General features: G+C 43.7%; 1 protein-coding gene across 1 annotated transcript in view; it reads left to right on the top strand.

Moving 5' to 3' along the window:
• LOC149340657 (uncharacterized) overlaps nt 1-12,079 on the top strand; it is a 38,876-nt gene extending 26,797 nt beyond the window's left edge. The window contains exon 3 of the transcript XR_016283638.1: nt 11,837-12,079. The gene's annotated coding sequence lies outside the window, so the exon portion shown is untranslated. The remainder of the gene's footprint in view (nt 1-11,836) is intronic.
• Nucleotides 12,080-12,608: the final 529 nt, after the last annotated feature.

The following is a 12,608-nucleotide window of genomic DNA, read 5'->3' as shown; positions in this document are numbered from 1 at the left end:
TCTATCACGCCTTCCCTCTTTCTCTTTTTTTCTTTACCCTTCCTTTTTTGCACGAACGAGTGGTATTTAACCTGTGAACGTGCAATAAAACTTGGTTGTTAGTCAGCGTCGTGTCCCTCTCTCTGCTTCGTCCCCGTTTGCGCTGTTTTTTATCCTCAGATCATGCACCAACCAGCCCAAATTTCCACCCTTTTGAAGTACCGCTGTGAAGTTCACTGCTGTATGCTTCGATTTTCGTGCTTTTCTCCTGATGCATTATTTCTTGTAACCAAATCTGTTATAGCTTGTGTTTTATGCGCTACTTCTTGGTGGGAACAGCCGAAATAACAAAACGCAGACAACTCTTTTATGCGCTAACGTACACACAGGTCAGCATGAGCGACCTCTCAGGATCGGCCTAATTAGGACGTCTTTTTTTTTTTCGCATCACATAAAAATTTAATACCCTCTTCGCACTGGAAAGACCAATAATTGCTGGAAATAAAGCGCATACACATAGGAAGCACGCAATTGTAAGTTATAAAAATCGTTTTTAAGCCTCTGTTCGGTCATTTCTGCGCAAATATGTTTATTTAATTACCTCCTAGAACGAGCAACAATTTTGCTAATTTTTCTGTATTGAGTTCTCCTTTAGAAAGCAAGTCCCTCGACAAAATAATGAAATACAGAAAGAAGGTACTGTATTTGAAGGAGATTAAATCTGAAATTGCGAAAGAAAACCCTAGGCGCGCAAAAAAAAAAATGCAACAGGAAGACACCGAATAGTAATTTCGCGCTCGGTTATGCAGTGCCGCACAGAAAACAAATTTTTAGAATCATTTTAACCCGAAAGCGAGAAGAATGTAATGGGCACGCATACAGTGAAAAAAGGTTTTTCTTCAAAACTGCAAGTCTTCGGCAGCATTTAATTCGTGTGAGCCGCCGCTAGAGGATACGGAGACGAAGGGTAGTAGCCGCGTGTGCGGAGGCGCCAGCCCTTTGTTGGGAAACATTATCCGCCTCATTAGATTCGAGAACGGAGGCGAGACGCAGCCTGCAATTACGTGCGGACCCCCGTACGCAGCTCTTGTATTCTCTCTAGGCTCGCCTAAGTGATATCGATCGCAGGTGTGAATCGCTGTAGCGTCTGTGGGCTGCTTTCTTTGCGTCTGTGAGCGTGGTTACTGTCTGTGCCGTTTCCCTATTCGCTTAAAACCGCTTATCCCTGCGACCCTTCGCCAAAAAAACGCGTATCTTCTCTCCACACGCATTTGATGTCTTTTTATTGGTAACCTCACTAGGCTTTACAAGGAGTGGGCAGTGACAAATGTTGGAGACGTGCAACTTGTGATTCCTAAGAAGGTGTCAGTTCTCTCTGTTCTAGACGCTTTAAGTCTATTAGTTTCAATCAATTTATGAACATTATATTCCTCGCCACTTTAATCATACTCAGGGCTGCGTGTTGTATTTGAAACAAAGAGTGGTACCAGAGGCCATTGCTGTGTCTCGCCTTATCCATAATGCGAGGTAGGAGCGAAAAATTGCTAAGATTTGTGGGTAAAAGGAGATTATAAATAATTAAATATGAATACAATTTATGACAAAAATACCTCATTGTGAAAATAAGTCTAGATGGGCTTTTTTAATTAGCACAACCACACGCATGGGGATAGTTCGAATACTGGGGTTGGCTCTAGTAGAGCAGAAGTTTTTAATCTCCGGAACTACTTGAAGAATCTGGACGCGAAACGGTACCTTGTCTCAAACTCGCAGCTTTTATTTACCTGCCAACAGACGAGTGCGCGGAATTTTGGCGAATTTTTGTTTTTTAAACAACCGGGACGATTATCGATCATTTCTTTCGCCATCTCTTAAGGCATCTTGAAGGAACAGCAAGTTGCCTTAACAAGATAGCGCCTTCATACAACTATGCTGCCCAAAACTTCCCCTCCCTCGTCGAAGAAATCAGTGACGAAAGCGGATAATTTCCGTGGTTTTGTGTGGAGAGCTCCCCGGTAGTCAGCTACCTAAATAAGGCGGCAATGAACAATTTCTAAACCGAATTTCGTACAATCACAGCCTTTTAGCCAAGCTCTGAAGCACATTCGTTTTGGAGAAAAATGCTTAACTAAGCGTCTTGTCTGCCCTCACACTATTTCCTTCTTTTTGAGCGTCCCGTCATCTTTTGTTTTAATTTGTCCTTGATACGCAGAATATAGATACAAAGACAAGCGGATTAATTCGTCGGGAAACTGCGTTTCATTAATTTTATGCAATAAAAGCATCGCTTAATATCGCCATAAATTATTTTCCTTTGAATAAAGATACAGCAGTGCAGTGCATCTGTAAGAGCAGAAAAACAGCTTTTAAATCTTGAGAATGGAAACACCATTTATTGCTCCCAACAATTTTCCCCGATATTATCTGCTAAATGAAGATTAAATATCGGGTGCGCCAGAAAATCTTTATGTTAGGGCGACTACAGCAATGCTGGTCGGAAGTATAAACGTAATGACGCCATTATATTTGCCGGCTTGCGGCTTGGTATACCAAATCATGAGAGGCTGCTCTGGTTTCGTACGGGCAACTCTAGTTATAGTTGTAATAAGTAAAAAATTACATATCTTAGTAAACGCACGGACGGCAAAATTGTTTATTCGCTTCCGGTTGCATCGAAAAAAGCACAACTATATTTCTCATTTTTTTAAATCTCTATACCTCTTCATTATCAAAGATTTGGCGCCTTAATTTCTCGGTAACTTTTTCAGAATGACGTGTTTATTAGCAATAACTCTCAATTTCCGATGAAATGACATTAAGTAAGGAGCACAACGTAAGTGCCCTCCTGAAAAATGGCGCATAAATGACTGAACTATTTCACACTCAACATATTTCAAAATAAAACCAGTCGATAAATAGTCAGTTAGTGTCTAGGTTCTGAAAGTCGATATAATGGGCCGGAAGGAAACATTTTCCTCGTAACAGAGTTAGACAGTGTTGTGATTTCCGTTCTTTGGCAGAATGCGGCGACGGCATTTATGCCATCAAAATTAAGCAAGATATGCATAAGACTTGGAATTTATTTATTACAAAAGCTGCTGCCTGATCCCAGTGATGTCCTGACTTTGTTCAACTGCGGTATGTAGTGTGTGGTTTTTCGCCTGAATAATGGGTCGGAGTGCTGTAAGGGCGCAGGCCCAAGCAAGGCAGAGTTTTGCGATAAAATCTTTAATTCTGAGTAATTTTTCCTGACCACCGCCTCTAAACGGCAGAGATATTGACGCAAAAACTGTTGCCGAATCTGATGGTTAAGCTTAAAGGGAAGCTGATACGGTTTCTTGAGAATTCGAGGTTATTCAAGAATTCGAATCTATAAAGCTTCTAGATAAACCATGCTAAGTATTTTTTGACCTAGCATTTAAAATGGTGACATAATCGTCGATTAAAACTGCGACTATGTTTAGGCTTCTCTTCACTACGGTGGAGGAGTGCGAGGAAACTCGACAGTGACGCCATTGTTGCCGAAATTTCAGATGTCCGCTGCCTACGCCGGCATGCTGCTGTGCGTCGTCAGATGGCGCCAAACAGTGCATTTTGAGCTTCACCTTAGATGGCGTCGGTTTTCTTCCATGGAATAGCCGTTTCTTCGCTGGAAACGTAGTGCCGTCATACGTGACGTCATTATCGGGGCCTCTGCCCGTCGCTGTGCACTTCAAAGAAGCTTAACGCCGACGACGAATTTAGTCGGCAATTACGCCACCATTTCAAATACTAGAGCAAAACGATTTCGCAGGCTTCACTAGCACATTTCGCACATTCGGCAAACTTAAACTCATCAGATTCTAAAACCGCTTCAGTTTCCCTTTAAGAAGGAACTGCTGTAGAACCTACGGCCCTGAACTCTAAAACTTCCGCGCAAATTTCTAGCCACGTAGAGAAAAAGAAACTTGCCTCAGCGTTCTGACTAGTATTCCAATCAATGCGAGTATAATGGGAGCAACTCTCCCATCGACCAACCGAACGCTTTAAACAATTGTCAAGGAGGGTTTTCTGTCGGGCTAGTTGGTGCTTGTCATTCATGATTAAACTGCGCGAAAAAAACCCGGACAGAAACAGAAAACACTTATACACAGAGAGCGCAGTATGCGCTCTATGTGTGTACGTGTTTTCTGTCTCTGTCCATGTTTTTTTCGAGCAGTTTAATCATGAAAACATTTGTCAGTTACTGCTTTTTCTTTGTTTTACTGCTGGCCATCTCAGTTGTGAAATACGGAGTGCGCTGTAATAGCCCATTGTAGAATTGGTGTCAGTCATATTGATGAATTTGTTTACGAATCTTTATTGATGAGCGGAGAAAATTAGAGGAATATGTATAGGTAAAAACGCCAGACTACGAAACGAAGTGTAGCAGTGAACAAAGGTGTACCTTGTAATTGTCACTGGCGTCCGTATGCACTCTTCTTATGTCAGGATGTGGAGGGCAGAGGTGTAGCGTGCGCGGATGTTCGCAGTGCCGGGGCAGGTCCAGATGTGGTTACGCTGATCGACGTTAGATGTCAGCGGGCAAATTAGGGCAGACTATTTTTATTCGGCGCTATCGAATCCGGAAGAGTGGTGTGGCCGCTACCTCAGCTCACGCTTTGGGAGCGAGGGCATAGGAAGGGCGGTATAGGCTGAAGGTACCAGCCCGGGGAAACATCGGATCCTGCTCGCGCAAGAAAACCCTTCTCGCATGTTTAATGAGGGGGATGAGGGAGTCGGTATACGGAGAGGAGTAGGAGAACAGTGAGGGTGGTCTAAGATGGACGGGGCCACATCTTATCTTGGCAGCGTCCATGGACTTTCGGTTTGCCTCGCGCCAGCCGCCTCGTGAGCAGTTTAGTTTCACGTCCCTTGTGCATGATAGCCGCGGGGGTCCACTGAATATGAGCCGAGACCTTGCCGTTCCCCGGCAGGCAGTGACAGTGCTCTTAGATGCGGCCTACTAGTGAAGTCTCAGAAGAACGGGCGTTGAGCGACCTGATTCTTTCTTGATTCTCTGTAGAGGCGGACGTCGGTACATTATTGTGGGCAACTTCACCCACTTGCGACTAAGCTGATACGTTGATGACAGAGGGCGCCAGTTTTATTTCGCTAGTAGTTGTCGTCCCTAATAGCTTGCATTGTGACGTTAAACCCATAAACAAGCTAGTAGTTGTTTCCCAAGAGCACAAGAAGGGCCGACTATGGCTCTTACCTAGCGGTGAACAGCATGAATCATCAATATCGCGCACATATTTGGCCTTTCTTTCTGGTACATTCGCTCAGAATTTTGCGTGCTCGGGAGGAGTAGTGCTACAACCCTACGGAGAAACTTGATGAGTTTCAGTTAGGAAACAGTGGGGAAGTTTTTTACCCGGGCAGAAAAGGGTTTGACTATAGCGACACTGGCAGCTTTACGCAGGCGCAAAGGATGATGAGAAGGAGGTCGAACATGTCGCTAAGCTAAAGAAAAGCAGCCGAATACAGCAGCAGCTCAAGCTGCGGGAGCAAACTGGGATAACTGACGCCCTGCCCAGCTCCACGTACAGAAGCGGGCGTATGTGGTTGCACTTAAGCAACCAAGGACATTGGCAGAGAATCCTTCCATTCTTGCGCCTAACCTTCTAATATTGCAGGTAGTTAGCCGAGTTGGTTATTCATCTTGAAGCAGCCCCACTGTTAAAGGACGAAAACAGAAAAACTATGTAGGACAACCGGATACGCCCTGTTTACGTATCAATGAAAAATGTGCTGCACCGGTCTTATCAACATGAAGTATGCATACACCTGCTCTTGGTTTCAAAACATGAAAGCTAAGAAAAAGATGGTAGTCAAAATAAGCTGGGTTTGGTTTATTGGGGTTTAATGTCCCAAAGCGACTCAGGCTATGAGGGACGCCGTAGTGAAGGGCTCCGGAAATTTCGACCACCAAGGGTTCTTTAACGTGCAGTGACATCGTACAGTACACGGGCCTCTAGAATTTCGCCTTCATCGAACTTCAGCCGCCGAAGCAGGGATCGAACCCGGAATTTCGATGAAGTCAAAATAAGCATCGAAAACACAAAAGGAATAACTTAGAATGGTAAATGCAGGAACTTCACATCAGAGGCACTAATATTCACGCCTTTATTAAACGACCTCTCTCTCTCTCACCAAAATGCCTTATTCTTCGCGATAAGGCCTTCGCATCTGCATCTAAATTGATTGTTTCATTGATGCACTCTACCGCTACGTGGGTGAATGGGCACAGAAGGGGTTTGTGCCCCTAAAGCGCTGCGCTCAAGCTGAATGAATTCAAGTCTGCGGCCTCGGACGCAGCGATGCGAAGTGCTGCTTTTGAAAGAGGTGCTCTCCTCGTTTGCTGTTGCATGCTGCGCCGGAAGGCTGCTAAAGCTTCTCGAATGTATCATGTTTCGGTTTATTGACTTCTTTGAGACAGAAACAATCGGAAGTTTTCACTAGAATTGCCTTGGTGTTAAAATTTATGTGCCTAATTTCCTGGTCAACTGAGCTTAAACTAGGAGATCGTGGAAAGCATTAACATTTTTCACAGAAAAACACCATCACCTAGCCGGATGTTTCGGATTTCGTGGAGTGAATTTTGCGGATAAGAAAAGGTGCAACTAAGTGTGCTGTCGAGAGCTGTTGTACAACTGTTTGGAGTTTCTATACCAGCTAAGGCGGTCCAATCTGGCAGCCGTGAAAACTGAAATCAGCTGTTAATTCATCTGTTTGATTAACTTTAATATTGAGCCCAGTAGCTTACTTGCACACCAACGAGGCGCACAAATAGAAATCCATGAATGTTTTATTTATTTTTATGCATACAATGCTGTTGTTAAGAAAGGAAATGTGTTATTAAACTCTGCCAATCGAACGGTAGAGACACGTAAATTCTCCTTTGGAAACAGAAGCCACTTTCGTGAGTATTCCTTTTAATTCTTTTCAGTTATTGAAAGAAACCATTTCTTTGTATCCTCTCATCGTTCAATGCTGGCGTCAAAATAAGCGGGAGATGACAGCCTTTGAAAGTCCTTATCACATCGCTCCAGCAGCACTGTTGTTGTTCTTGAGAAGTCATCGAAAGAGACCTACCGAGCTTCATCTGTTGAATGCTGACGAGCTCATTTCCGGAAACCAGCAACAATCAAAATCAGGTCCGTGGAGCTTTTCGGTTCAACCGCAACTGCGTGTTCTTTTACGCTACTGTTTTTCAGTAGGTATAGGAGCTTAACATGCCTTCAGTGTACGGCCAGTTGAATAACATGTTGGAAGTAGAAAAGCTTTGCTTTCATTTTTTTTTCATTAAACACACGAAGAGCTCCGCCCATATGATATGCCGTAACGCCCGCTGAGCGCCGATGCAATAAAGGGAATCTGGACTGTACCTGTACGCTCTGAACAGGCGCCCCAGACCACGGGAAGTACTGTTGAGTCCTGCTCCAAAGGTTTTCGCATTTAATAGCAAGCAAGAACAGAGCACACACTTCAAAGTGAACGGCCGTTGTACGAATTACGCAAATCGAGTAAAACAACTATTTTTCAAAAATAAAATCGGGAAATATTCTGCGTATTTCCTGCATATCTTGCAGCGAGGGTAGTTACCTTCTCTGTCTCAAAGAAGTAGCAACATGAATAACTTTTGCCTGGTCAGAGCATCTCAAGAACAGAAGGCCAAAGCCGAAAACGTGCTGTTGACGCCTAGTGAGAATCTTATCTACTTAGAGCAAGCATGGCTCCTCCCTTCTTGCAAAGCGTGCTTTTGATCACTGGGTTATCCCGCAGCCTGAGGCACTTCGACTAGTTCTTCGTACACTTGCGCTCAAATTTCATTTCCTCTTTAATTTAGCGAGCACGCTTCGCTTAGCGGGTGGCATCGTGTGCATTGGTTTCCTTAAAGACAAGAAGTACGACTTATTTATTTTATTATTTACTGGCATATTGTAATATTGTTATTTTTACATTATTAGTAAATAACTAGCATAGCGCCGCAGTACAGTACTCATAAACTTTTTTCGCAATGTTTTCTTTCATTTTGTGCTTTCGCATAACTCGTAAACAAAAAAAGCCCCCAGCATCGCCCGTTCCAGCCACCGTAACCCAATGTCTCCCCCAAAGCCCATGCGGTGACTTTTCAGCAATCATTTCTCCTGCGCACAGCGTGGACAAGAATGAATTGCTCACCGAGGTTTCCATCATCATCCACGCACAAGCATTCAAGCGACTCATCCGAGACCTCTCTTGTAATTCTTATTTTTATCATCTTTGCATGAAACGCCGACTCCCTCACATAATGTCTCGTCTTGAAACCTTTGAGGAAGTAAGTATACCAACATACAATTACCGTTCTTGTAAAAATAAACAGTATGATACGACAAATTTTATGTAAAATTGAATATTCTCTCAGCACACAGGTCAGTGTCCAAACCCTCACCGCTTTTGAATGACAACAATCGACTTTTATGGTGTAACTGGAGTACTAAAATTTCAAAACAAGCCACTTTGGTAAGTAGCTAAGCTCGTAAAAATAGACCACAAGATATCCTTTCAGAGCCAGCTCGAGGTATGGAGTCCTTTCATAACGTAGACATTGTATCATGCTGAACTGAGAACTTTGACTGAAATCCGTGCCATGTCATGCGGTGAGTGTGCTTAGTACCTTAAGTTTTTACGACCTATAAACCATTCTAAACAAAAAAAACTCTTGTAACGTTGAAGATTGCTTTTTTGCAGAAAATTTGATAAGATCTTTCATGGCTCTCCTTACAAGGCTGCACGAAACACAGATTTTTTTTTTACTGTTTATTCCCTCCCTTCTGGCAAGACACAAGGGGCACACGCCATTTTTTCCTGCTGAGTGACATTCGCGGATGGGCTACTAAAGTTACGAAAATACGCAAAGAAAGGCAGCAAAATTCAAACAAACTCCGTCCAATGAGGCAATAAAATAGCGACAGCCCCAAAACACTTCCGGGCTGCTGTTAGCGGCGCTACCGGGTAATGGTCCGTAAAAGATTTCTCATCTTGGTTTGAAGTCGCAGCACCTCCTCTCGTCTCAGGCATCGTGTCAAGGACGCTCATTACTCGGGGATAGGAACCGTTGCAAATTCCTCTAGCATTCAACTGTTACTGCTTGCTCGTTTTTCTCGTGTCCGTGCAATACTGGCCAAAGAACGCGCAAGTTCCTACGATAGCATCTTTTCTTTCAAAACTTTTTCTTGAGGAAATTGCTCATCTCTCATAGTATGCAATAGCTCACTGCGCTCGCCGCTGTATGTTTATCGTTCAGTTTGATGCTCCACATTTTTTTGGTCATTTGACGCGCTTCGTATATCAAGCTGAATGGGTAAGAGGAGGGGCATGGAATAAAAAGTATTATGGCCCTTAGTGAACCTGAGATACTGGGTTATTATATATATATATATATATATATATATATATATATATATATATATATATATATATAGAAGAAGGGGTCACAACCTCCTGAGGAAGGACGGTCCTCCGTCCGAAACTGTCGGTATTAAATTAAGATAATTGCAAGGTTGTGACCCCTTCTTCTACAAGTCTTCCTGGCCCATTGAACGACAAGACCTCCTGCAACTACTATATATATATATATATATATATATATATAGGGGTTGGACACAGAACAGGCGAGCGAGAAACAAAAATAAGTAGATAGAAGTCAAAGAATTATGCAAGTTAAAACCAAAGAAATAAGCATGGATAGAAAAAAGGGGAGTGAGACCCGCACGAAAAAACAGTACATGTAAGCGGTAGGCAAAGACAATGTCCAGATGCGGCCTCTGCTTTGCTAAGCACCACAGGCTTGCCTATTGACAGGCGTGTTGAGCTGAGCTCAGCTCGACATAATGAGGATAGTCAGGAAACTGCTCCACCGTGGAAGGTGGCAGTTAAATCACTGATTGGTCTCTCGAGAAGAGCAACGTCGGCCGCTGAAGGCCCACGTTGTTAATTTTGTTTTTATGAATATTTGTGGTATTGCTCAATATTACTAATAGACAAACTATCTTGCCGCTGTGAAATAACTATTAATAGCTTGTCTGCTTTCTAATAAATCATATTTCAGCTATTAAATAGTTGCAGTAATTATTTACCACTGATCAATGGCACAAATAAAATATTTAGAAATATTCTCTCATGGTCCTTGATTTCATTAAGTCTTGGCTTCCTTCGTATGCTATTGTGAAGAAGTGCAGGATTCTTGAACAGTTTTAATTGTGGGGCAACTGTGAAATATTGTAAGGGCGTTATACGGACACATTGAAAGTAATGGTCTTATTGCGATGGGCAGCAAAATAATTCATTTCATGTTTGTCCTACGCTCCGATCCAGTAGGTAAGACTGCCATAAGAAAAAAATAGGGAACCGTTTTGACGCTAGCAAATACCTTAATAGCGAAAAAATGCACGCCTGCCAAGGGAAGATCTGCGGAAATTTTGATTGTTACAGTGGAATCTAACAACATACGAAATAATTCCGTGCATAAACTATTACCCCTTGAAACATGCTCTTGTGTATATAGACTTTATGTGTATGAAATGGCATCGCGAGAACTCTATGTCACAAGTTTTGTCCATCATAAAACTTTATGCCCGATCATTTACACTCCTAATGACAGTCTCCCCGGCAGATGAACTCTCCCTACTTCAGGCTTCATCACACTTTGCAGAGCAGCCATATCCCACTCACCATAAAACGGACGTTTTCACTTCGCTGGTTATCGTTACTTTTATTGCGTAACCGGCGTGTTTCTATTTGCCTATAACTGCATTCAGCTCCTTGAAATGGAAGAGCAAGATCAGCCTGCAGTCTTTTGCTTCATGATCAGAGCTTGAATATTTATCCTGCTCCGTGGTTACCAAGCGAGCCAGGAGCCCCCGGCGGCGTTTACGTTTTTACGGCTACAGTCCTCAGGTCCTGTGGTTGGACTGCGAAATGCTCGTTCCCTGGTAACTGAAGATTGGGGGATGGTTCTCCATGCTGGAAGCGCTTTCTCGGACAGCGGCACCTTTATTGCTGTCATCATCATCTCCACAGCTTCCGTCTTACTGCCTCACCCTGATCAAGAGTGCACCTTGAATGAATCATTACTAATTCTAGACGCACGCGTTCGCAATGCCAGCGTATGGGCTAATCTGAAGTGTTGGCACACGTGAGGGAGCAATGACCGCGTAAGCTACTTGACCTGGCGCCAGTGCGTTTTGCAACCCTGGGAAGATGAGCCGCTCAATAACTCCGTCTGGAACGGGCTCAACGACGTTAAGCTACTTAAGAACAAAAAGTATCTCGAAACGAAATAATAATATTGAGATAAGAAAGAAAATGAGATAAAAGTAATGCTACCACATTGCTTTACAACTGTCAGAGAAGTGAAGTATCCAGTCGTTCGCTTCGTCGTGCAAAAAGTGACAAAAAGATCCCCTGAGACGCAGAGAAGCGCGAGGAATCGAAGAAACCGAAATGCAGAACGGCGGCTGAAGACACGAGAGCACTGGAAACGATTCTACAAAATCGAAATATTGATACCACTACGTGACTTCAACCTCTCTTTTTTTTTTCATTTCCTCCTTTATCCATTCCCTTATGGCGCTGTCCAGGTGTCCACCGAGATGTGAGAAAGTTACTGCGCCATTCTTCTTTCCTCAAAAACCAATCTTAAATATTTTCAGTTTTCAAATATTTGTACGTCGCGGCAAGCCGAACAATACTACGGTATGATAGATAATAATCACAAGATTTAATACGGGCGAGTGCCCTGACAGGGGTATGTTCTACGCCACTGATCGCTGCGTCGTCTTCTATTCTGCAGGAATGCCCGATGCAACAGAGCGATCGTCCCGATCGTAAACAAGACATGATACGCACTGTGCAGCTCAGTACGTGGCAGTAAGTGTGGCAGGAAGGTTGAGGGAAGCAGATTAGGAAACGAAGGGCTTTTTGGAACGGCTACTCGGAAGCTTCAACTTAGCCCATGAAGTCTTCATTGGCACCAGGGCCGCCAAATTCCTACGGCGGAGGCCAATTCACCCACTGAACGTCAGAACCGGCGGGCGCTGTCTTCCCACCACTGTGGTGTCAGTGGGGTCTCAGGTGAGGTGCATGTGATCTCAAGACAATGGAGCCATCGTCGCCGCGTCGTGTTGGGTCAGGCAGGCTGAGGCAGTGCCGGAGGCGCGACCTATGAGCTCTTTTCCCACAACCACGGCAAAGAGCCAAAACTTGTGACCGGGATCATAATAACCGCAAATGCCTACGCGAAATGATATGTGGTGGGAAAAAGGAAAATAGCACGACATGGCAGATGGCGATTAGTGGATTTAATGGCCGGAGTGTCTTCCACGGACACTCCGTCCCGAGCCACTGCCAACATTGCCATATTCTAGTGCCTTATAAAATTTTCCCACCTGGAACCTGTACGTCTGCACGGGATCATATCTAGTGCAGGAAGAGAACTTTGTTCGAAAAGTAGTGAAAACTAGGCATTCTTGTTTCGTGCGCCCTCTTTCAAAACATTTTATATTGCTAGAATCATAATATAAACCTTGGTCGTCATTTTCCAAAGCCTAGTGATGGGAGGATGG

This window comes from Amblyomma mixtum, chromosome 6 (assembly GCF_055824585.1).
Source record: "Amblyomma mixtum isolate Tamu chromosome 6, ASM5582458v1, whole genome shotgun sequence".
Lineage (NCBI taxonomy): Eukaryota > Metazoa > Arthropoda > Arachnida > Ixodida > Ixodidae > Amblyomma > Amblyomma mixtum.
Note: the sequence above shows the minus strand (reverse complement) of the source record. Positions and strands in the feature narration are given on the sequence as shown.